This window comes from Trachypithecus francoisi, unplaced genomic scaffold (assembly GCF_009764315.1).
Source record: "Trachypithecus francoisi isolate TF-2019V2 unplaced genomic scaffold, Tfra_2.0 Lachesis_group21, whole genome shotgun sequence".
NCBI lineage: Eukaryota > Metazoa > Chordata > Mammalia > Primates > Cercopithecidae > Trachypithecus > Trachypithecus francoisi.
In genome coordinates this window covers 40,092,567-40,116,628 of record NW_022681467.1, presented here as the reverse complement: position 1 = coordinate 40,116,628, position 24,062 = coordinate 40,092,567, and the positions used below count along the sequence as shown (strand labels likewise).

The 24,062-nt window shown below is 47.1% G+C and overlaps 1 protein-coding gene and 2 long non-coding RNA genes across 3 annotated transcripts in view; 2 read left to right on the top strand and 1 right to left on the bottom strand.

The window, feature by feature from the left end:
• Nucleotides 1–23,162, bottom strand: part of TTPAL (alpha tocopherol transfer protein like) — a 48,810-nt gene extending 25,648 nt beyond the window's left edge. The window contains exon 1 of the mRNA XM_033186495.1: nucleotides 23,104–23,162. The gene's annotated coding sequence lies outside the window, so the exon portion shown is untranslated. The remainder of the gene's footprint in view (nucleotides 1–23,103) is intronic.
• LOC117068806 lies at nucleotides 4,339–9,446 on the top strand. Its single transcript, XR_004431242.1, has 2 exons — nucleotides 4,339–4,518; nucleotides 8,927–9,446. It is a non-coding gene; the product is annotated as an uncharacterized LOC117068806 (long non-coding RNA).
• On the top strand, nucleotides 20,848–24,062 carry LOC117068805. The gene is made up of 3 exons (XR_004431241.1): nucleotides 20,848–21,119; nucleotides 21,309–21,439; nucleotides 23,388–24,062. It is a non-coding gene; the product is annotated as an uncharacterized LOC117068805 (long non-coding RNA).

Here is a 24,062-nt window from a genome sequence, read left to right as displayed (position 1 = left end):
AAGACCAGCCTGGGCAACATGGTAAAACCCTGTCTCTACAAAAAAATACAAAAATTAGCCAGGTGTGGTGGCACATGCCTATAGTCCTGGCTACTCTGGAGGCTGAGGTAAGAGGATCACCTGAGTCTGGGGTGTTCAAGGCTGCAGTGAGCCAAGATTGCACCGGTGCACTCCCTCCTGCAAGACAGAGTGAGACCTTGTCTCCTAAAAAACAAAACACACACACACACAAAAGAGGCTTTTAAAAAGTGGACATGGCCGGGTGTGGTGGCTCACGCCTGTAATCCCAGCACTTTGGGAGGCTGAGGCAGGTGGATCACCTGAGGTCAGGAGTTCAAGACCAGCCTGGCCAATGTGGTGAAACCCCATCTCCACTAAAATACAAAAATTAGCCGGGCATGATGGTGGGTGCCTGTAATCCCAGCTACTGGGGAGGCTGAGACGGGAGAATCTCTTGAACCCGGGAGACGGTGGTTGCAGTGAGCCGAGATCGTGTCACCACCTGGGCAGTTGAATGAGACTCCATGTCAACAAAAAATAAATAAATAAAAATAAAAAGTGGACACAACTAAACAATAACATCTAGGGATGCACACTCAGATGAGTAAGTCATGAAGAAACGCAAGGAAGTAATTAATAGTCGGATTAGTGATTATTTTGGGGGGAGGGGCTGTGATTGGTATGGAGTACCTGGTGAGGTGGGGAGGGGAACCCTGAGGTGGCTGAAAAATTCTGTTTCTTGACCTGGGTGGTGGTTACAGGGTGTTTGTCTTAATATAACTCACTAAGCTACAATTTTTTTTTTTTTTTGATATAGGGTCTCTCTTTGTTGCCCGGGGTGGAGTATAGCAGTGTAATCTCAGCTCACTGTAGCCTCAGATCTCCCCAGACTCAAGTAATCCTCCTACTTCAGCCTCCTGAGTAACTGGGGCTACAGGTACATGCCACCATGCCCGGCTAATTTATGTATTTTTCGTAGAGATGGGGTTTCAGGTTTTGCCATGTTGCCCAGGTTGATCTCAAACTCCTGGGCTCAAGCAATCTACTCACCTCGGCTTCTCAAAGTGCTGGGATTACAGGTGTGAGCCACTGCATCTGGGTGCTACAAATTTAATTTGTGTGGTTTTCTGCATCTGTTTTGCTCTATAATATAAAGGTTTTAAAAAATGAAGACAGCAATACCCACTTCACAGTATGTGTGTGTGCATATGAGTGTATACATGTACATATACTTGTATCTAAATGTATGTCTTCTGTTAGCACCAGGTAGATAGGTAGATGCTCACTAAATATGACTTCCAGGTGAATTTTGTTCAAAACACTGACCTGTGTGATTTCAGCACTGTTACCGACATGCTAACTTGTGTGGCTAATTAAAATAGTTCGTGCTTCCCAACTGGGGCAGAGACTGGAAAAATTAAAATAAAAAATCGTTAACGGTTATTAGGTAATACTATGTGCCAGGCACTGTTTCCACTGCAACTAATCTAATTGAATCCTCATAACTGTATTATGATTATTCCCATTTTACAGAGAAGAAAACTGAGGCTTAGAGAGATTCCCTGTGGCCACACAGGAGGTGGCAGGGCAGCCTGTTTTGTTTTGTATTGTTTTGTTTTGAGGCAGTGTCTCACTCTGTGGCCCAGGCTGGAGTGCAGTGGCACAGTCTTGGCTCACTGCAACCTCTGCCTCCTGGGTTCAGGCGATTCTCCTGCCTCAGCTTCCCCAGTAGCTGGGATTACAGGCGCATGCCCTCATGCCCGGCTAATTTTATTTGTATTTTGAGTAGAGATGGGGTTTCGCCATATTGGCCAGGTTGGTCTCAAACTCCTGGCCTCAAGCGATCCACCCGCCTTGACCTCGCAAAGTGCTAGGATTACAGGCATGAGCCACCACACCTGACTAGCAGGTTTGGAACCCAGGCAGTCTGGCTCTCAGCTCTTCCCTCTCATCCACTGTAGCATATGTACCATGCTGTTTTTCACTTGGTGTTTGCAATAATAACTCCCCCTTTTGGAGTGCCTGCTAATGTCTGTGCCATCCTTTGACATTCACGACCTGAATCTCACATCAACCCTGGAAGGTGGAGGTACTTGTTAGTCTGCATTTGGTGGATAGGAAAACTAGAACTCAGAGAGCTGGAAAACTTGCTCAAAGTAACAGAGTAAATCAATGGCAGCAGGTTGGGGGGGGGGAGTTTGAATCGGGGACGGGGAGGGTTCATACTCTGACCCTCGGGATTCTAAAGAACAAAATGTCCTATACTCTTAAACAGATGCTCGTCTGATGGATCTGACCCAGTTTGAGGTCATGGGTTGCCCAACCAGTGGTCCGGAGCCTGGCTTGGCTTGAGAAGTGTCCAGATGTGGGCTGGGGGAAGTCAGAGGCTTGGCAAACACCAGACATGTTTGACCCCCATCAGAGGGTGGTGCAAAGCTTGTGACCCCTGGGCCTGGGGTTACCTAAGGGGCAAGAGACTCCTTTTTCTCAGTGTGCCAGCCTTGTGCTCACAAGCTGCCCAATCAGGACCTAGAATGGAGCTGGCCACCTCTCGGGATGGGGTAAAGAGATGCCCGTGGGTTGGCTGTGCGGATTTCCCAGAAGTGGGAAGAACCTGGCTGTGTTTTCGTGGTCACACATTGATTTCCCAACCTGAGTCAGCATGGCTGCTTGGAGGTACAGCATGTCCTCTCTGTTCCCAGGGGCCCTGGATCCCAGCCTGGCTGAAGCATTTCCAAAACAGGGCCTGGAATAGTGAGAAAAATGGAAGGGGTGGAGGTCCCACATCCCCTTCATTAGTACCAGCCACCCACCATTATATTAATAGCACCTAGCATGGACTGAGTTCTTACCAGGTGCCAGGTCCCGTGCTAAGCATGTCATATGTATTCACTTAACTAACCTTACAGAGATGCGATGGAGTAGAGGCTCTTCCATTTGACAAAGGAGTAAACAGACTCAGAGAAGCCACATCACTTGTAAATGGTCCCACGGAGATGGAATTTGCAGGTCTGTGATTGTGGAATCCTGGAGTGTCAGCTCCACAAATTCACTACTTCACTCAGCCCTCACAACAAACCCCCAGTAAGGTGTTGTCACCCCAGTAAGGATATGAAAAAAACGGAAGCTCGGGATGGTGGACATGACTTGTAAGATGTTTCTAGAAAGCTCTGCTGTGACAACCAGTAACTGTTTTTTAAGAGCCCAGTCAAAACCCACAGCTGCTAAAATTTAGCCGTGACTACCCAAAACCCCTACATTTATTATTACCCCTATATTCCCCACATTCTCCTAGGATGGGAAGAGGAGGCAAAGAGTTCTTTGGTGGCCATCTTCTCGGAAGAGTGGAATGGGGTCATGAGGGCTCTTCCATGAGAGGGGCTACTATTTGTAGAGATTAATGTGTGGCCATTATGAGCGGGCCCAGTGGTCCCATGTGGACATGGGCATCTAGAGACTGAGAGAAACAGGCTGCCTGGCTGTAGTCAGGAGCCACAGTGTGGGTGTGCTAAGGTCAGCAACATTCCCAGGACTTTCAGGGCACAGGCTGCTGGCTGTAGTGTTTCCCGTGGACCAGCGTTGGCAGAGAGCACCTGCAAGGGGTCCTCTTGGGTCCTGTCCCCTAGAGCCTCCTGGAGGGGCAGAGGTGTGGCAGCAGCAAGAAGCTTGAGTTGGATGTTGGGTTCCTAAGGGCTGATGAATGACTTGCAAGGGACCCCTATGAGGAGAGGTGCTTCTGCCAAGGTCAAGAGTGAGAGGGCCCCTGTGACAGTGGTCGTCTCCATGGAGCCCACGACAGCAAGGGGCAGCTTGAAGCCAGCCAGGATGGTTGCAGCTCAAGGGAGACCCTTTCTCCCCCCTTGCCATCTCCAACACCCCCCACTGTACCCCACATGTAGATGAGGGAAGGAGAGATAGAGAAGGAGCCACCCACACCACCTCCCTGCAGCAGGCCTGAGAACAAGGGGAGAAGGTTTAAACCTAAATCAAATTGGGAATTTTGGTTAGAAGCTTCCCTGGACATTCTCATTTCTAAATTGAGTGTGTTTGTGACCTAAAGTGACCATAGAATTACCTGTTGCCTCAGAACGAGCAGAAGAGTAAGGGGGAGATTTCACTCAGTGGCAGGGAAAATGTTTCTCCATCAAATACATCTTAGAATAGACACTGGGAGATAAAAATAAAGGTGTGCTTTGATTATGTCACAGGCCAGATTTCTTCAACATCCTGGTTTCAGTGAGAAGGAGGATTCTCCAAAACAAGTCTAGGAAGTGAATGTTCCAGAATGTTCTAGAACTTGGTTCATTAGGCAGGCAAGAAGCGTGCCTCTGGGAACCTCTTGAGCCCTTCATGGGCTAGCACACCAATACCATCCCCCCAGAAGCTTCAGTTGTTGGCTTCTAATGGCTTACTATTTCCATTTCTACTGAGAACTGCCATCTCAGGAATCACCTCACCCTGGAGTTTATTCCCCTCACCCACAGGGTGGCTGGTAGCCAACAGCTGACTCGTACAGAGGTACACAAAGGCAGCCTTTTTGCTAGATTTTACCTGAGACCACATCTTTGCTTGTTTCCCTCCCTGTCTTGCTTCCCTTCATCCCTTACAGGTTCTTTCCTTTATAAATCACACAGTACTGGCCGGGCGCGGTGGCTCAAGCCTGTAATCCCAGCACTTTGGGAGGCCGAGACGGGTGGATCACGAGGTCAGGAGATCGAGACCATCCTGGCTAACACGGTGAAACCCCGTCTCTACTAAAAAAATACAAAAAATTAGCCGAGCGAGATGGCGGGCGCCTGTAGTCCCAGCTACTCGGGAGGCTGAGGCAGGAGAATGGCGTAAACCTGGGAGGCAGAGCTTGCAGTGAGCCGAGATCGCGCCACTGCACTCCAGCCTGGGCGACAGAGCGAGACTCCGTCTCAAAAAAAAAAAAAAAAAAATTAAAAAAAATTAAAATAAATAAATAAATCACACAGTACCTAATCTTTGCCTCAGGCTCTGTGTCTGAGGAGCTGAAGATGATTCTGAGTATCAGGAGGTGCTTTTGTGACTGGGCTATTTCACTAGCTCTGAGCTAGGTAATCCATTAGTGAAACTTCTAGATCCTAAATCAAACTACGTAGATTCAATTCACAGTACCATTACTTCACTGCTGTGTGACCTTGGCCAATGACTGGTTACTACATCCCAGTTTTCTCATCTGTGATACAGAAGGCAAACACTGACCCACCTCACAGGGCTTTGCAAGGATTCAGCATACAAAAGTACCTAGGATAGTGCCTGGCACAATCGATGGTGCTATTGTTATTCCTCCAGGCTAACGGCACTGACTAAGTGCAAAGGAAGTGGCTTTTTGCCGTCTAGTTGAGGATGCTGTATCCTGGGGTAAGTGGCCAGATCATAGGATGGCTGTGGTTCAATTGTAGTAAAATAATCTCCCTTGGCTGGGTGTGGTGGCTCACTCCTGTAATCCAGCACTTTGGGAGGTCAAAGCAGGTAGATCACCAGACATCGGGAGTGCGAAACCAGCCTGGCTAACATGGTGAAACCTAGTCTCCACTAAAAATACAAAAATTAGCCAGGCGTGGCGGTGTGTGCCTGTAATCCCAGCTACTCGAGAGGCTGAGGCAGGAGAATCACTTGAACCTGGGAGGCGGAGGTTGCAGTGAGCTGACATTGTAACACTGCACAAGACTCCATCTCAAAAACAACAACAACAACAACCCACCCCTTATGGAACCCTTACTATATCCCAGTCCCTGTCCTACGTGCTGCATATGTGCTTATGTGCTAGTTCACTCTGTCTTCACTACCTTTCAAAGCTGATATAATTATCTCCTGTTTTTTTTTTTTGAGACGGAGTCTCGCTCTGTCGCCGGGCTGGAGTACAGTGGCACGATGCAACCACTGCCTCCCGGGTTCATGCTATTCTCCTGCTTCAGCCTCCCGAGTAGCTAGGACTACAGGTGTGCGCCACCATGCCCAGCTAATTTTTGTGTTTTTAGTAGAGATGGGGTTTCACCACGTTGTCCAGGCTGGTCTCGAACTCTTGATCTCAAGTGATCTGCCTGCCTCGGCCTCCTAAAGTGCTGGGATTACAGGCATGAGCCACCGCACCTGGCCAATTATCTCCATTTTACACATGAAAAAACTGAGGCCCAGACAGTCTAAAAAACCAGCTATTAGAGCCACAGGTTAAAAAAAAATGAGAGCATCTAAAATGACTACAATTAAAAAGGCCAGGCTGGGAAGTAGTTTGCAGTTTCTTAAAAAGTTAAACATACGCTTATGTTGTTAAATGTTGTTTGTTGTTTTATGTTGTTAAAAGTTAAACATACGCAGTTGTATTCCTGGGTAATGAAAGCATTTGTTCACTCAAAGACATGTACCTGAAGGCCGGGCGCGGTGGCTCAAGCCTGTAATCCCAGCACTTTGGGAGGCCGAGACGGGCGGATCACAAGGTCAGGAGATCGAGACCATCCTGGCTAACACGGTGAAACCCCGTCTCTACTAAAAAACACAAAAAACTAGCCGGGCGAGGTGGCGGGCGCCTGTAGTCCTAGCTACTCCGGAGGCTGAGCCAGGAGAATGGCGTAAACCCGGGAGGCGGAGCTTGCAGTGAGCTGAGAACCTGCCACTGCACTCCAGCCTGGACGACAGAGCGAAACTCCGTCTCAAAAAAAAAAAAAAAAAAAGAAAGACATGTACATGAATGTTCATAGCAGTTTTATTTCTTTTTTTTTTTTTTTTTTTTTTTTTTTTTTTTTTTTGAGACGGAGTCTCGCTCTGCCGCCCAGGCTGGAGTGCAGTGGCCGGATCTCAGCTCACTGCAAGCTCCGCCTCCCGGGTTTACGCCATTCTCCTGCCTCAGCCTCCCGAGTAGCTGGGACTACAGGCGCCCGCCTCGTCGCCCGGCTAGTTTTTTGTATTTTTTAGTAGAGACGGGGTTTCACCGTGTTAGCCAGGATGGTCTCGATCTCCTGACCTCGCGATCCGCCCGTCTCGGCCTCCCAAAGTGCTGGGATTACAGGCTTGAGCCACCGCGCCCGGCCCATAGCAGTTTTATTTCTAATAGTCAAAAACTGGAGGAAACAATGACATGCCCAGGGGCATGGGTAAAGAAACTGTGGCATCTGTATCTTTCTTTCTTATTTGTTGGAGGCAAAGTGGAGTGCAGTGGTGCAATCACGGCTCACTGCAGCTCGACCTCAGGGCTCAAGTGATTCTCCCACCTCAGCCTCCTGAGTAGCTGAGACTACAGACAGGCACACACCACCATGCCTGGCTAATTTTTTGGTGTTTAGTAGCGACAGGGTTTCGCTATGTGGCCCAGGCTGGTCTCAAACTCCTGGGCTCAAGTGATCTGCTCGTCTCAGTCTCCCAAAGTGTTGGGATTACAGGTGTGAGCCACCGTGCTTCACCTGAGAGATCTATTAGGTTGGTGCAAAAGTAACGGCGGTTTTGCCATCAAAAGTAATGGCAAAATGGACAGGCACGGTGGCTCATGCCTGTAATCCCAGCACTTTGAGAGGCCCAGGCAGGCGGATCACTTGAGGCAAGGAGTTCAAGACCAGCCTGGCCAACATGGTGAAACCCTGTCTCTACTAAAAATACAAAAATTAGCCGAGCATGGTGGTGCATGCCTGTAGTCCCAGCTACTCAGGAGGCTGAGGCAGGAGAATCGCTTGAACCTGGATGCAGAGGTTGCAGTGAGCTGAGATCGCGCCACTGCACTCCAGCGTGGGCAACAGAGCAAGACTGTGTCTCAAAAAAAAAAAAAAAAAAAGAGTAACAGTCAAAACCGCAATTACTTTTGCACCAATCTGATATATGTACATCTACATCTCAATCCTACTTAGCAATAAAAAAAGACAAATTATTGATATGTGCAATAGCATGGATAAATGACAAAATAATTATGCTGAATGAGAGAAGTCAGACAGAAAGAGTATATATTGGCCAGGTGCAGTGGCTCATGCCTATAATCCCAGCACTTTGGGAGGCCGAGGTGGGCGGATTATCTGAGGTCAGGAGTTCAAGACCAGCCTGACCAACATGGTGAAACCTCGTCTCTACTAAAAATACAAAAAAAAAAAAAAAGAAAGAAAATTATCCAGGTATGGTAGCGCACGCCTGTAATGCCAGCTACTAGTGAGGCTGAGGCAGGAGAATTGCTTGAACCCCCGCAGGGGCAGAGGTTTCAGTGCGCCAAGTTTTTGCCACTGCGCTCCCAGCCTGGGCAACAGAGAGAGGCTCTGTATCCAAAAAAAAAAAAAAAAAAAAAACTTAATAAAGAGTACATATAGCATGATCTCATTTCTATAAAATCCCAGAAAATGTAAAGCCATCTATAGTGAAAGAAAGCAGCCTATAGTGATGATGGTTACCTGGGAATGGGGTGGTGGGATGAATGGGGGATGACTTATAAGCCAGCATGAGGTAGCTTTTGGAAGCAATTGAAACACTTGGCATCTTGATTGTGGTGATGGTTCCTTGGGTATGTACATATGTTGAAACTCATCAAATTATTCAATTTCAGTATGTATAATTTATTGAACATCAATTATATCTCAACAGTGCTGTTTAGTTTTTATTTTTATTTTTATTTTTCAGACTGAGTCTCGCTTTGTAACCCAGGCTGGAATGCAGTGGCACGTTCTTGGCTCACTGCAATCTCCACCTTCTGGGTTCAAACGATTCTCCTGCCTCAGCCTCCCGAGTAGCTGGGATTACGGGCGTGCACCACCACGCCCAGCTAATTTTTGTATTTTTAGTGGAGATGGGGTTTCACCATGTTGGCCAGTCTGGTCTCGAATTCCTGACCTCAGGTGATCCGCCTGCCTTGGCCTCCCAAAGTGTTGGAATTATAGACGCAAACTACTGTAGGTCCGGTGATAATGCTGATTTTTTTTTTTTTTTAAACTAGAGTGGCACAATGAGGATTTGAATCCACGTATGTCTCACTGGACATACGCCCAGGAACTGGTAAGTTATAAAAAGACCTCCTTTATTGGCTGGAGACATAAAATTAGTACAAACGGTGTCACCTCCAGGAAGCCTTACTGTCACTTCCATGGAGGACAGTGGCCTGGGCCCACACCACCCTCCTGCCTGTCTTCAGCCTTTGTCAGTGGATCCTTTCCCTATTTGGAAGACTCCCCTTGCATCCTCCTCCATGTTGTCCTCCAAATGTGCTGGCTGAGAGCCCAGCGCCTGAATCAGAGGGACCTGGGTTTGAATCCCACCTCTGCCATTAAACACCAGCTGTCTGACCTCGACTGTGTTCCTTTGCTTCTCTGGGCTTCAGATTCTCTATCTGAATAATAATAGAAGCTACCTTGGGATTGCCTCAAGGATCAAATGCGAGAGAGTTCACCTTAAACAATGAGTGGAGGGCCTGGTGTGTAATAAAGCACTCAATAAATGTTAACTATTATTGATCTTCACCTGGGCAGTGGCTGCTGACTGTTTAAGTTTCTCAGCCTTTGAATCAGGTACTTCCGACCCAGCTCTATTTATTGACATGGAAAGATGCCCAAAGTGTACTGCTGAAGGGAAAAAAGCAGGCTACAAAAGAATATATTCCTCCCAGGTCATTTTAAAGATCAAAGCTAACCACGGACATCTAGTGCCTAGTAGGGTACCTGGGACACAGGAAGCCGTCGCTGAAAGCTAGCTGTGACTATATAATATAATACCATAGTAATACAAAAGCATTTTTGTAGTCCGTATGATGCCACCTTCAAATATTATGTGAGCTCCTGTGAAACGAGATGATATTTGCAATGTGCTTGCATCAAAGGGAGGTAGAGCTGCGTGTTCCCTTCTGCCTTCTTTCTGACACGTTTCAGGGAGTGATCATGGGCAGGGCTTGAGTTGACCTTGGGACCCATTGATCTGATGTGAATTTTGCTACTTTTTTTTTTAAGAGACCGGAGAGTGCAGTGGCTATTCACAGGCACGATCCCAGCACTGATCAGCGCGGGAGATTTGACCTGCTCTGTTTCCAACCTGGGCCAGTTCACCTCTCCTTTGGCAACCTGGTGTTTCTTTGCTCCCAGGAGGTCATGTTTTGGTCCTTTTTTATGTGGCACTGGAGTGAAAGAAAAGAAAAACATTGCCCTTTGGCGTTGAGACTACAAACTTGGGTTTAGGGTGCTTTTTGTAATAACTGAGGTACTATAACAAATTAAACACTCGAGGGCGCTCCAATCTATTGGCAATAGAGATAAATACAAAAAGCTGTGATAATAACGATGCTATATGAATACTGCTGTTACATTTAACAATGCCGTTTACATTTAACACTGAGCTCTTACTATAGGAGCCTAAAATATAGCAAGAGAGTCACAAACTTTATCACATTTTAACCTTGCAAACATCCCATTAGTTAGAGAATATTATCAAAGATTTTATAACAGGGCATATCACTCTGTGGGATTTAAAATTTTGTGTATTTTATATATATACACATATACATATATATATACATAATTTTTTTTGAGACAGGGTTTCACTCTGTCGCCCAGGCTGCAGTGTAGTGGCACAATCACAGCTCACAGTAGCCTAGATCTCCTGGGCTCAAGCGATCCTCCTGCCTCAGCCTTCCAAGAAGCTGGGACTACAGATGTGCACAACTGTACCTGGCTAATTTTTTAATTTTTCTGTAGAGACAGGGTCTTGCCATGTTGCCCAAGCTGGTCTTTGACCTCCCGAAGTGCTAGGGTTATAGACATGAGCCACTGCAACTGGCCTAAAAATATGTTTTTATGGAGTTGTAATTCACAAGTGTTGTAAAAGGTAAAAACATTAAGTGTACAGCTTGGTGAATTGTTACATGTGTATACACACAGGTAACCTCCATCCGGATCAAGATGTGAAGCTTTTCTAATATCCTTTCTACTCACTCCTACTCCCACCCAAGGCAACCATGCTCCTGATTCTATTACCATTTATTCGTTTTGCTTATTTCTGAACTTCACATAAATGAAATCATACATATGCAAACTTTAGGGTTGCCATAAAAATCCAGGATGTCATTTTTTTTTTTTATTTTTTTTATTTTTTTTTTTGAGACGGAGTCTTGCTCTGTCGCCCGGTCTGGAGTGCAGTGGCCGGATCTCAGCTCACTGCAAGCTCCGCCTCCCGGGTTTACGCCATTCTCCTGCCTCAGCCTCCCGAGTAGCTGGGACCACAGGCGCCCGCCACCTCGCCCGGCTAGTTTTTCGTATTTTTAGTAGAGACGGGGTTTCACCGTGTTAGCCAGGATGGTCTCGATCTCCTGACCTCGTGATCCGCCCGTCTCGGCCTCCCAAAGTGCTGGGATTACAGGCTTGAGCCACCGCGCCCGGCCCTTTTTTTTATTTTTTGAGATGGAGTCTTGCCCTGTCACCCAGGCTGCAGTACAGTAACATGATCTCAGCTCACTGCAATCTCCATCTCCCGGGTTCAAGCAATTCTCCTGTCTCAGCCTCCTGAGTTGCTGGGATTAGAGGTACGTGCCACCAAGCCTGGCTAATTTTTCTTTTGTATCTTTAGTAGAGACAAGGTTTCACCATGGTGGCCAGGCTGGTCTCAAACTCCTGACCTCATGATCCGCCCATCTTGGCCTCCCAAAGTGCTGGGATTACAGGCATGAGCCACCGCACCTGGCCTTAATGTGCTCTTCTTAATCACTGTATAGTCGTGTCCTACTTCTCCTCCTCCTCCTCCTCCTCCTCCACCTCCTCCTCTTCCTCCTTCTTCTTCTTCTTTTTTTTAGAGATAGGGTCTTGCTATATTGCCCAAGCTGATCTCAAACTCTTGAGCTCAAGTAATCCACTTGCCTCAACCTTCCAAAGTGTTGGAATTACAGGCATGAGCCGTGGTTCCCAGCCCATGAGCCACTCAATTGCTGTATAATGTTCTATTGTACAAATGTACCACCATGTATTTATTCCTTCTATTGTCAGTGGCCAAGGGTGGGTTATCTTAGAAAAGCAGTGTAGAGTGGTGGTAAGTGGGTGCACTGTGGTATCAGAGGTCTGGGGGATTTGTCTCTTAGCTCCACCTTTTACTTGTGACCTTAGCCAAGTTACTTAATCTCCTTGTGCCTCAGCTAATTCAACATTAATATGGACTAAGAATAGTACCTCAAATGCTGTTGTATAGTTTAAAGGAGATGTTCCATATAAACTACTTCAAATTGGTCCCAGCACAGAGTTAACTCAGTACATATTATCTATGTCATACCCGTTAAATCCAGAAGACTGAAGTTCAGAGGCTTGACAAGCCTTGCTCAAAGTCACACACCCAGTATGTAACAGATTCCTCTGTCATGTATATTGACTAAATTAGAGTCATTCATTCAACTTTTTTTTTTTTTTTTGCGCATTTATTATGTGCCAAGCACTCTTTTAGGACCGAAAACAGCCAGAAAGTTTCTACCAATATGAAATGTACATTCTTTTTATTTTTTTGAGATAGAGTCTCACTCTGTTGCCCAGGCTGCAGTGCAGTGGCGCAATCTTGGCTCACTGCAATCTCTACTTCCCGGGCTCAAGTGATCCTCCCAACTCAGCCTCCCAAGTAGTTGGGACTACAGCTACATGTTGCAACACCTTAGCGAGGTCTCACTAAGTTGCCCAGGCTGGTCTCAAACACCTGGGCTCATGTGATCCTTCTGCCTCGGCCTGCCAAAGTCCTGGGATTACAGGTGTGAGCCACTGTCTCCTCCCTAAATCAAATTCTTGCTTATAGACATGGCAAGGTGCCTGGAATATCTTGTTTAGTGTGTATATGTGTGTGTGTGTATATATATGTATATATGTGTGTGTATATATGTGTGTGTGTGTGTGATATAAATCAGGTCCTAAGACCATAAGCAGGTGTGGTATGTCTGCATGTAGCACTGTCTGGGGATACACTGAACAACCCTTTAAGTAGCACTTATTCTGTGCTGGGTGCTGTGCTAAGGACTCCACAAATGGTTAGCTTGTTCCATGCTCCTAACATTTAATACCCTATGTCTGACAGGTGCTGTCATTATACAGTTTTGCAAATAAAGAAACAGGCAGAGGAGAGGCTACACTCTAGCATGGTAGGTTACAAGCCAGCACATGGCCCCGGGCACTTTGGTCTGAGTCTGTGCTCTTGGCTGCTTAGCTCTGCTACCTCTGCTAAGAGTGTTTTTCTCTGGGTAGTAAAATTTCCATGTTTTGAACGTAGTTATTTGTACTTCTCTTTATTGGTTGAGCTTTTGTGATAAGTAGGTTCCATTTTCATTAAAAAAAAAATTACTAGAATTCTAATAGGGGTTTTTTATGTCTTTAAGAATTAACTGTGAATGCCTGCAGCGAAGGCTAGAATCCTAAGAGAGAGTCATTTTGCCAAAGGTACAAGCCACTCCGGTCTTTTTTTTTGTGGCAGTGAGACTACTGTCCTTGGTGTTGAGGACCCAGGGACCAGCCCTGACTTCCTCCCACCCTAGGACCCCCTGTGATCCTGGGCAAGTCCGTGGTGTCCCTGTCACTACCTTCCACCAGCGAGGCACCTGGCATGGAGTGGCCCTTAAAAAATATCCGTTGGATAGAGGAAGAATGAACCGCTGTCTCCTCTGGGCCTTGCTCCACCTCCACCACCACCAAAATCTGCTCCCTGCCTATCCTTGGGGCCTTGAGAATTAACGAATGAATAAAGTCACTGTAAAGTGCCCATTATTTACAGGTTTTTATATTTATTTATTTATTTATTTTGAGACAGAGTCTCACTCTGTGGCCCAGGCTGAAGTATAATGGCATGATCTTGGTTCACTGCAACCTCCACCTCCCGAGTTCAAGTACTTCTCTTGCCTCAGCCTCCTGAGTAGCTGGGATTACAGGCGCCCACCACCATGCGCGGCTAATTTTTGTAGTTTTAGTAGAGACAGGGTTTCACCATGTCGGCCAGGCTGGTCCCGAACCCTTGGCCTCAAGCGATCTGCTCACCTTGGCCTCCCAAAGTGCTGGGATTACAGGTGTGAGTCACCACACCCGGCCTTGTTTGCAGGTTTTTAAAAAGGCAAACAGCAAGTGACATCTGACCCAACCAGATGGATAATGAATGGTGGCCCGTCAGGCTAGGGGAATGTCCTTACAAACGTCCCTGAAATCACTGTGCAGGCCACTTCGGAGACAGACCCAGGTCTCCCTGTGGCAAGGGCTGCTGGGAGTTTCCTGCCTGTGACCACCCCCACCTCGTGACCCGGCTCCTATCACCCCAGCCTCAGAAAGGCTGGGCCCCGGGGCAATAAATGCCTGTTATCATCAGTCTGTATCTCTAGAGCCGGGCTGTTTACCAGGAGCCCTGCAATTATTTTTATTACATACAAGTCCTATAATTAATTTTTATCACTGTTTTCTCACAGCCACCTTGCAAGGAGGGCTAGTTTTGCTCTCTTTTGGTTTGCAGTGGGGGGAACTGGAACCCAGGCCTTGAAGGAGTTTCATGGAATTTCCTGGCTTTGCCCAAAGTTCTAGAAAGGGTCAGAGTTTGAATTCACAGACAGTGCTGGTCCGAGCAGAGAGTTAGCAGCAAGGCGGGGTGGGTGGTGGAGAATAGCCATTCAGAATAGACGAAAGTCCTGAGGTTTGGCTGCTTCCTAGCTGTGTGACCTTAGGCAAGTCACTCAAACTCTCTGTGCCTTAGTTCCTCTTTTTGTTTGTTTGTTTGAGATGGAGTTTCGCTCTTGTTGCCCAGGCTGGAGTGCAATCGTGCGATCTCAGCTCACCGCAACCTCCGCCTCCCGGGTTCAAGCGATTCTCCTGCCTCAGCTTCCCCAGTAGCCAGGATTACAGGCATGAGCCACCATGCCTGGCTAATTTTGTATTTTTAGTAGAAACAGGGTTTCTCCATGTTTGTTAGGCTGGTCTGTAACTCCCAACCTCAGGTGATCCACCCGCCTCAGCGTCTCAAAGTGCTGGGATTACAGGTGTGAGCTACGAGCCTGGCTCCCCGCCGCCCCCCCCCCTTTTTTTTTAGGAGACAGAGTCTTGCTCTGTTGCCCAGGCTGAAGTACAATGGCCTGATCATAGCTCACTGCAGCCTTGAACTCCTGGGCTGAAGTGTTCCTCTTGCCTCAACCTCCTGAGCAGCTAGGACTACAGACGGGCGTCACCGAGCCCAGCTAATTCAAAAATATTTTTTGGTAGAGATGGGGGTTTTACTATGTTGCCCAGGCTGGTCTTGAACCCCTGGCCACAGGCAGTCCTCCCATCTCAGCCTTTCAAAATTCTGGGATTAACAGGCGTGAGCCACTGTGCCTGGCTGTGCCTTAGGAAGGAATAACAGTACTCACCTCATCCGTTAGTACAGATGAGTGCTCAGTAACTGAGGTTCTATTGACTCTTGAGTTGGAACCTGGATTCATCTAGAACCTGTCCCACTGGATGACTTGGTCATGCCCCTTGCCATCCCTGAGCCTCAGATGCCTCATCTGTAAAATGGACATCATCTTGCCCGCTGCACCCTCTGATCTCTCATCTCTAGTCCCATCGGTCTTCTTCACATCTTCCAACCACCCCCAGCTTTGCCTTGTTAATTCCCAATTATCCACTCAGATATTCTTCCTTCCCTCCCTCCCTTCTTCTCTTCACTCATGTAATAAACATTTTGTGACCACCTGCTATGTGGCAGGTGATGGATAAGACAGGCAAAATCATTGTCTTCATGAAGGGGAGATAGACAATAAACTAAAAAAAGAAAAAAAGGGCCGGGCACAGTGTCTCACATCTGTAATCCTAGCACTTTGGGAGGCCGAGGCAGGCAGATCACCCAAGGTCAGGAGTTCAAGACCAGCCTGGCCAACATGGTGAAACCCTGTCTCTACTAAAAATTCAAAAAATAGACAGGCATGGTGGTGGGCGCCTGTCGTCCCAGCTACTTGGGAGGCTGAGGCAGGAGAATCGCTTGAACCCAGGAGGCAGAGGTTGCATTGAGCCGAGATCTTGCCACTGCACTCCAGTCTGGGTGACAGTGCAAGATACAGTCTCAAAAAAAAAAAAAAAAAAAAGGAAAAAAGAAAACCCCAATAAACAAGAGAATTGCAGACTGCAATCAGCATTCCTAAGGGGAAGTTATAGCACCCTAAGAGGAAGTAACTGGGAAGGTTACTTCCTAGAAAGGCCTCTCCAAGGAGACACTTTTGTTTTTTTGTTTTTGTTTTTTTGTTTTTTTGTTTTTTTGAAACGGGGTTTGGCTCTGTTGTCCAGGCTGGAGCGCAGTGGAGAGCCCAGCCCTGACAATTGTGTTCTTATCACCTGTTCAGCAAAGGGTCGTCAGATGCTTCCTGTACTTGGAATGGATTATTTCCTCATTTGTTTTCCATTCTATCCAAACACAATCCTGCTTTGTCCAGAGAAATATTTCCAAATGGTAATGGTTTCTGTGTATGTGTTTCAAAAAATTGTACATCAAATTTGAAGTATAATACACATATGGCTGGGCATGATGGCTAATGCCATAATCCCAACACTTTGGGATGCTGAGTAGGGAGGATCACTTGAGCCCAGGAGTTGGAGGCTAGCCTGGGCAACATAGCAAGACCCCCCTGCCTCTATAAATAATAATAATAAATTAGCCAGGCATGGTGGCACATGCCTGTATGTAGTCCCAGCTACTCGGGAGGCTGAGGTGGGAGGATTGCCTGAGTCTCAGGAGATGGAGGCTGCAGTGACTGTGATGGTGCCACTGCACTCCAGCCTGGGTGACAAAGACCTCAACTCAAAAGAAAACAAAAACCGAAAAACAGACATCAAAAAATGCACAAAACTCAAGTGTGCAGCTCAACGAATCATTGCAAACAGAACCTCCATGCCACTGGGACCCAGACGAAGAAATGGAACCCGGCCAGGCTCCCAGAAGTCTTCCCTTTGCCCCTCACCATCACTCACTAGCACCCTCTCCAGGGTAACCACAAGCCTGACTCCTGCCACCAGAGATGAGTCTTGTCTGTTAAACTTTAAAGAAACGGAATAACACAGGATGTAGTCTTTTGTGTCTGGCTTATGTTTGTGAAATTCATCCATATTTTTCATAGCTAGAGTTTATTCTTAGTGCTGTATAGTGTTCTGTTGAATGAATACGCCACAGTTTCAAATAGTTTTTTGTGTGTGTGTTTTTTTTTTTTTTTTTTGAGACAGCGTCTTGCTCTGTCGCCCGGGCTGGAGTGCAGTGGTGCAATCTTGGCTCACTGCAACCTCCACCTCCCGGGTTCAGGCAATTCTCTGCCTCAGCCTCCCAAGTAGCTGGGGTTACAGGTGCCTACCACCACACCCGGTTAATTTTTGTATTTTTAATAGAGACGGGGTTTCACCATCTTGGCCAGGCTGGTGTTGAACTCCTGACCTCGCAATCCACCTGCCTCAGCCTCCCAAAGTGCTGGGATTATAGTCATGAGCCACCGCGTCTGGCCAGTGTTTTTTCTTTGTTTTTTGTTTTTTGTTTTTTTAACAGCTTTCCTGATAATCTGAGCATCCATTCAATTGGGGCAGGGCAGCGGTGGAGGAGAGCAGGAACTGGGTTTGACCCACAGGCATGTTTTGTTCCACACACCTTGTGTTTTTGTGTTGTTTTCATTGAATTAGTTGCTGATGAAGATGGATGTTTGTCTCCTCCTGAAGGATCTGCCATTGCTGGTCCCCAATTCCAAGTGCCTGGAGTTGAGTCCTGGCTGCCTCTTCTCAGCTCATGCATTCCATTCCCATTTGCCACAGTCCCCACCACTCCCTGTTGCTCTAAAACCGCTCACTGACATCACCCACCTGGCCCTGTAAACATTTGAGTCTTCCATTCTAGCTTTAATTCAGCAGAGGTGGCCAATAATGCTTTATTCTAAGGTCTGCACAACAGTGGGCTCACCAAGCAGCTTAGGTTAGTTTATACGTGGCCTCCATAGTGTTAAACTTTGGGATGAATATTTCAGTGTTCAAAAATGTATTGTCATTATTTGTACTATTTCAAAAATGTTTTAAAATATATTTCCATTATTATTATCATCATTATTGACATTATTACTGTCTCCAGAGATGTTTTAAAAATATATTTGCCTCGTGTGGTGGCTCACGCCTGTAATCTCAGCACTTTAGGAGGCCGAGATGGGCAGATCACTTGAAGTCAGGAGTTCGAGAACAGCCTGGCCAAAATGGTGAAACTCTGTCTGTACTAAAAATACAAAAATTAGCTGGGCATGATGGTGCATGCTTGTAATTCCAGCTACTTGGGAGGCTGAGGCTGAAGAATCGCTTGAGCCTGGGAGGCAGAGGTTGCAGTGAGCTGAGATCATGTCACTGCACTCCAGCCTGGGCGACAGAGCGAGACTTCATCTCAAAAATAAAAAATAAAAATATATTCAAATATATAGTAGAGGTCAAATTAAATATGGCAACTCTGGACCCAGATGGCCTGGAATCAAATCCTGGCTTTACTACTCAGGAGTGGTGTGAACTCAGGCAATTACTGAAACTTTCTGTGCCACTGTATAAAGAGAGATGTTAACATTTACCTTTCTGGATTCTTATAAAGATTAAATGAGCTAATACTTGTAAAGTCAGTGCCTGGCACAAAATAAGTATTCAACATATATTGTTTGTTTGCTTGCTTGCTTGTTTATTTCTTTATTGTGAGATGGAGTCTCACTCTGTTGCCCAGGCTGGAGTACAGTGGCACCATCTCGGCTCACTGCAACCTCTGCCTACCGGGTTCAAGCGATTCTCCTGCCTCAGTCTCCCAAGTAGGCAGAATTACAGGCATCTGCCACCACTCCCAGCTAATTTTTTTTCCCCGCCCCCTCCCGCCCTCCCAGCTAATTTTTGTGTTTTTATTAGAGATGGGATTTCGCTGTGTTGGCCAGGCTGATCTCGAACTCCTGACCTCAAGTGATTCGCCCGAGTGAGCCTCCCTAAGTGCTGGGATTACAGGCATGAGCCACTGTGTCGGGCAGCTAGCTATTTATTATCTTTAAAATTAGTATGGCAAGCCGATCATTTGACCTGCTGGGGTGACCAACCATCCTAATCTGCTGAGACTGAGGAAGAGTTTCGGGACACAGGACTTTCAGAGCTAAAACTAGACAAGTCCTGGCCAAAAGAGGATAAGTCGGTCACCCTAGCCCTGCCTGACGATAATATTTCACTCCAGTTTAACAGACTGATCTTTTACTTTTATTAAATTACAGGTTTGATGTTGAAAATGATATTTGCACTACATATTGTAGAACCCTCCTCAAGCATCCCTATGATATAATTTCTGCAAAACACTAATCTTGCTTACATTTTCCTCATGTTACAGATCGGGAAAGTGAGGCCCAGGGGTGTAAACCGGTGGCAGAGCTCTTCCCTAGACCTGTCGTGAAGCCGCTGCCCCATCACCTGGTGCTCAACATGCACTAGGTAACACTGTAAGTGATTTTCATTAAATTTAATCTCGTACAATCTTAGGAGGTGGGTTCTACCGTTATAACCATTTTAGAGATGGGATGCTCGTAGTTGTCTTCTGTCCCACAAACCCACCCATATCCCTGGGATTTGAATTCATTCATTCTGTATATCTTTGCCTGATTGTGGTTTCCTTGGAACTTTCGTTACAGGGAAACCCACCAAGGTTTCCTGGGTCTTGTTTAGCCATTGAGCCTAATCTGTCTGTTTCAAGACTTTTTTTTTTTTTTTGAGACAGAGTCTTGCTCAGTCACCCAGGCTGGAGTGCAGAGGCATAATCTCGGCTCACTGCAACCTCCACCTCCCGGATTCAAGCAGTTCTCCCTGCCTCAGCCTCCCGAGTAGCTGGAATTACAGGCGCTCACCACCATACCTAGCTAATTTTTTTTTTTTTGTATTTTTAGTAGAGACAGGGTTTCACCATGTTGGCCAGGCTGGTTTCGAACTCCTGACCTCAGGTGACCCGCCCACCTTGGCCTCCCAAAGTGCTGGGATTACAGGCATGAATCACCGCCTGGCCTTGTTTTAAGATATTTTTAAAGGACCTTTTGTTTCAATTAGCAAATGTCTGCTACTCTCCTACTACTGGGGCTATGGGGTGACTGACAAAGAGACTTTGTCCTCAAGGACTCGAGGCTGCTGGGGAACCCTGCTCACCAAGGTCTCTCTCCACTGCACTATGGCCAGCTTGAGGGCAAGGATGGGGTCTTTTCATCTCTCTGTCATGAAGAGGAGATCAACAGCATGTGTGGAAACTGGGAGATCACACCACAATGCAAAGAGGGCAGCAGGAGTCCAGATCCCAGCCATGAACTGTCGAGCTTCAGACAGGGAGCAGTGGGAGTCCCAAAAACTTATGGGGATTTCTCAGTCTCAGTGCTATTGATGTTTGGGGCTGGCCAATTTTGTTGTGGGGGATGTCCTGTGCGGGGTAGGTTGGTTAGCACTGTCTGTTGCCTCCGCCAGTAGCGTCTTCTCAACCAGTCATGACAACCTAAAGTGTCTCTAGACATCACCGAATGTCCCCTGGGGGCAAAGTCACCCCAGGTTGTGAACTGCTGGCTTAACTGAAGCAAACTTAATGAAGAAAGTGTTTGCAGAGGTGAGGCATGCAGGGACTGGCAACAGTGGGGAGCTATTAGCACCCCAAGGCCAAAGGGGTGAGAGAGAGAATGGTGTTACTTGACCCAGAGATAGCTGGAGCCATATAAGTGAGGCTAAGACAGGAGTTGAGGCTGTGGAGAAATTCAGCCGCTGCCAAAATTAAGGCAAAACAAGGAGGGAGCTGGGGGTGGCATAAACACGTCCACTTCTCCCTCATCCTGCCCTTTTATCTCTGCCGATTCCTCCCCTTGGCTGAATGCATTGTGATGTCAGAAGGCACAGGTGCCTCCAGGCCACACAGCAGGATGTGGTGGGTAAGCAGAGAAGAAACATCACAAGGAGGCAGGGGCAGGATCCAGAAGACAGGACATTTGTGTACATCTTGGAGGATGTGCACTTTTCCAGTTGGAGAAGGCTGGGAAGGAGTATCTCATCAGCGGGAAGAGCATGCATGAAGCCATGGAGTTCTGAGACAGCCTGGCTCCCTGCATTGTTTATTTAATTGTGATTGTTAGTTCGATTGACTGTGTTCTGTGTGCACGTGGTGAAAATAAAACATTTCAAAAGGTACAAAAGGGCATAAAACGAGGAGTAGGTCTTCGTCCCACCCCGACCCCAGCTACCCAGTGCCCCCACATCCCCCTTGAAAGCCATCTTGCTCTCTGGTCTCTCATCGCCTTCCAGAAATAGTTGGTGCACATGCTAGCTTGTGTCACCTAAACTCCTAATTTGATTTATTTTCACGGGTGTTTGCAGAGCCCCTATTGTGTGCAAAGAAATGAACTGAGCTCTCTGGCCTCAGACCCTAAGCCCAACTCTGATCCACTAAGCAACAGCAGCTTCAGGCCCACCACGGCTGGCCTCCCATCTCTTTCTCCAAGCAACGGGTAAGCCTGCTACAGTTATGTTGTTCAATTTATTTTATTTTGTTTTGTTTTGTTTTGTTTTGTTTTATTTTATTTTTTGAGATGGAGTCTTGCTCTGTCACCCAGGCTGGAGTGCAACGGTGGTATCTCAGCTCACTGCAACCTCCGCTCCTGGGTTCAAGCGATTCTCCCACCTCAGCCTCCTGAGTAGCTGGGATTACAGGTGCCCGCCACTACACCCCACTAATTTTTGTATTTTCAGTAGAGACGGGGTTTCACCATGTTGGTCAGGCTGGTCTCAAACTCCTGGTCTCAAGTGATCCGCCCGCCTCAGCCTCCCAAAATGCTGGGATTACAGGCATGAGCCACCGCATCCGGCCTCAATGGATGTTTTGTGGATTGGACTGAATTAAAACTGAACCATTGGTGAGAAGCAAATTATAATGCAGGAGCACACATAAACCTTGAGTGTGGTTCAGGAGACCATGTGTTTTGGGGAGAGGAGTGAGGGCTCTGTCTCCAAAGGCTTGCTCTTGCTGGAGCCAATGGACAGTTGTCCAAGAAGGAAACGCCTATCGTGTGACCTAGAGGGGGCGCTAGAGTGTGAGCAGGTTGGGTCCTATCACCTTTGTGGGAGTTGATCTGGCTTAGATCAGTCCAGGGAAGACCGGATCTTGCCTGGCTACTCCCAGCTGGTGTCTGTAGCCCTTGGGGGAGTTTAAGACCAGAAGAGGGGAGTTTCTGGCCAGCTGCCAAAATAGGGAATCCCCACAACCAACATGTAAACTTGTCGGTGCCTAGAAGCAAGCAACCAAATCTGGTTCTCAGATGCCCAGGCAGAAGCCAGGAGGCCAGAGCAGCCCAGGTCTCCAGGAGCAGACAAGGACCAGGCTCTTCCTTGCCTGACCTGCTCTTCCCTGCTGATCTCTTTTGTTCTCTCAACACCTGGCTCTTTCCTGACAGTGCCTGTGTGTTGAGCACTTCAGGGCAAACACGCCTGCCATGATGGACCACCTTTCTGTGCAGATGCTGAGTGCACACCAGCTCCCACTCCCACGGCTGCTTTGCAAGGACAGTGTTAATGATCCTCACTTTGTAAGCAAGGAAAACTGAAGCTCAGAAAAGAGGGATGGAGGGCGGTAAGATCGGGTGTCCTACACATATGGTGATATCATTGGACATTTTGTGTTGAAGAACGATGGAGTGTTGAACACAGAATCACAGAATTTTACTTTATTTTATTTTTTGAGACGGAGTCTCAATCTGTCACTCAGGCTGGAGTGCAGTGGCGCAATCTCCGCTCAGGGCAACCTCCACCTCCTGGGTTCAAGGGATCCTTCTGCCTCAGCCTCCCGAGTCGCTGGGATCACAGGTGTGCACTACCAGGCCTTGCTAATTGTTTTGTGTTTTTAGTGGAGACAGGTTTTCACCATGTTGGCCAGGCTGGTCTCAAACTCCTGACCTCAGGTGATCTGCCCACCTTGGCCTCGCAAAGTACTGGGATTACAGGCATGAGCCACTGTGCCTGACCAAGAATTTTAGAATCATAAAATCCAGGAGTCCTGGACTGCCAAGTTACCAGTATAACCCACACTGCCACCAACTCCCTGTCCGTTCCCCACACTGTAAATGAAATGTCTGCCTGGGGCCCACCTCCCATCCACTCAGGCCTCTTCTTTGCTCACCTGGGGTCTTGTTCCAGACTTTTCTCTTGTTTCTCCTCCTTCCAAACCTGTACACAGCAGCCAGAGGCATCTTTCCAAACTACTAAGCAGATCGTGGCACTCTGCTGCCCCTTAAAACCCTTCCCTGGCTCCCCTTTGCCCTCAGGATAAAGTTCAAACTCCTTGACATGGTTTACTAGATTCTCAGTCATCTGGCCACAGTCTCTGGCCACTCCACCCCTCTTCTACCATCCCCCACCCCCAACTCTACACCAACCCATACAGAACTTGCTTTGTTTCACCAGATGTGCTGGATGCTGGCTGTCTCCCCTGACCCCTGGACCTTTGCACTGACTGTTCCCACCACCTGGAACACAGTCTACAACACCACCTCCTTCTCTGATTGAAGTACTCTCTCTTCTTGTTTGCTCTGGGGACAGTTTCTGCTCACATGCCTCCGGAATATCTGGGTTGGTGTTCCTTTCTTTACCACACTCCCCACTCCAGTTGCTGTGCTTAACCACGTGACGGAGGTCACTGCATCATGTGCGCCCGTGTGTTTGCCTGTGTCTGCATCTGCTCATGAGCCACAGGAGGGCAGATATCGGGGTCATCTTTTCTCTACTGAATGCCTAGCACCCAGCACTGTGCCTGGCAGAGAAGAGTTGTTCAGCCAAGATATACGTCGATAAATGAAGTTTAAGATGTTAGAATCACAAGCTTTTAGAGCCATGGACTTGGTGAAACAGAAGCTTAGTTTCAGAATTATATAATCCTAGACTTAGCATTAATTATACGAAGAAATTGAGAATATCCAGATCTTAGGATCTCAAGGTTGAAAGAATTCTTATATAGGCATTTGTCCAAGGACTATCAGTGGATTAGGAAAGTTTTAATTGTGCCCTTCTATATTATTTAATGTATATTTTCACATTTATTTATATAAAAATAATACATTTGTCTCTCAAACATTTATTTTA